This window comes from Etheostoma spectabile, chromosome 5, assembly GCF_008692095.1.
Source record: "Etheostoma spectabile isolate EspeVRDwgs_2016 chromosome 5, UIUC_Espe_1.0, whole genome shotgun sequence".
Taxonomy (NCBI): domain Eukaryota; kingdom Metazoa; phylum Chordata; class Actinopteri; order Perciformes; family Percidae; genus Etheostoma; species Etheostoma spectabile.
This window is the reverse complement of record NC_045737.1, coordinates 21,399,591-21,400,900: the sequence shown is the minus strand read 5'-3', so window position 1 is coordinate 21,400,900 and position 1,310 is coordinate 21,399,591. Positions and strand designations below refer to the sequence as shown.

General features: G+C 39.5%; 1 protein-coding gene across 1 annotated transcript in view; it reads right to left on the bottom strand.

Moving 5' to 3' along the window:
• Window positions 1-1,310, bottom strand: part of msh3 (mutS homolog 3 (E. coli)) — a 42,003-nt gene that overhangs the window by 36,744 nt on the left and 3,949 nt on the right.

Here is a 1,310-nt window from a genome sequence, read left to right as displayed (position 1 = left end):
AGAAATAAGTAAAGGAAGTATCCACTCAAATAAAAAGAAAGGTGAATAATGAGAAATGTGCACCATCAAGGAGTCAAAGAAAAAAAGAGGCAGAAAGTAGCAGATTTCTCTCCCATTTATCCAACAATCCCCTTCTAATCTAATCCACTCCGCTCCCTCCCACTACCTCGTTTCATTTTCATGGCATAATGCAATCACAGGCAGCCTCCAGAGGAACCAGTCCCCACTGGTGTGAACATGCTGGGTGCAGACTGTCGAGAAAGATGAGATGAATGGTGGCACAATAGGAGGCAACAGGTTTCTGGAATACATCAGTTCATCAATCACTGTCGCTGACCATGTTAGTCTGCCAATGAACAAACGACAAACTGTTGAGCTCTTTTTGATCTTGTGGTTCACACAGCAAGCTGCGTGCATCGAATGAAAGTCTGCCTTTGCATCAGAGACTTGTTAGTCCAACAAACAAGCTGTCCTACCTTGTGTGTGTATTCTGACCTAATCGCTGGAAAGATTTGACTCCTGCCAAATGTCTATAATCATTTGAGCCGACGTTATGTTGATGTTGACTGTAAATCCTCAGCTATGGGCGTAGAGGATAGGTTTACATTTTTTTACTAAAACAACAGTCCCATTTGAACATTGGCTAAGTTATTCTTTCTGTTCATGTTGGCCATTAAAAGATTCCATCCTCATTCACTTTCAACGTAAGTGATCGGGGGGGGGGGAATCCAAAGTCCTAATATGCTAATATGAGGCTTCAGAATAATTACAACCGCTTCCTCTTGTAAGAGCATCCACTAACTGATATGTAAATTGTATGTACATTGTGAAACTAGGATGCATTCGGACTTCCCAGCAGCTGTAGTTGTGAAAAATTGAGATAAACTTTATTTCTTTGGCCCCGTGTAAAAATGCTCATAATGTGTTCATTTTCAGGTCCATAATTGTATTTAGAGGTTGTACCAGAATAGGTTTATGTGGTTTGATTTATTAAAAAATTTAAAATTAAAAAACACTATATTTTACACATTGCTCTAGCTCTTCTTTTCACCCTGTGTGTTCTCTGTTTTAGCTAATGAGTGAGGCATCACACTTCTGTTCCATCTTTGTTGGGAGTTGCGCATGTGCAGTAGTAAGGCAAGAACTACTAGCTAGTCAGTTGCAGAGTATGAGTGCGTGCCACGCTAGCAGCTAGGCGAGCATTTTAACCTGTTACAAAATGATCTATGTTAAAGTAGTTTATTTATGATCTTTTTCTGTTATAACTGTCAAACTGAATGAAAACAGAAAGTTCTGTGGCATTCATTGTT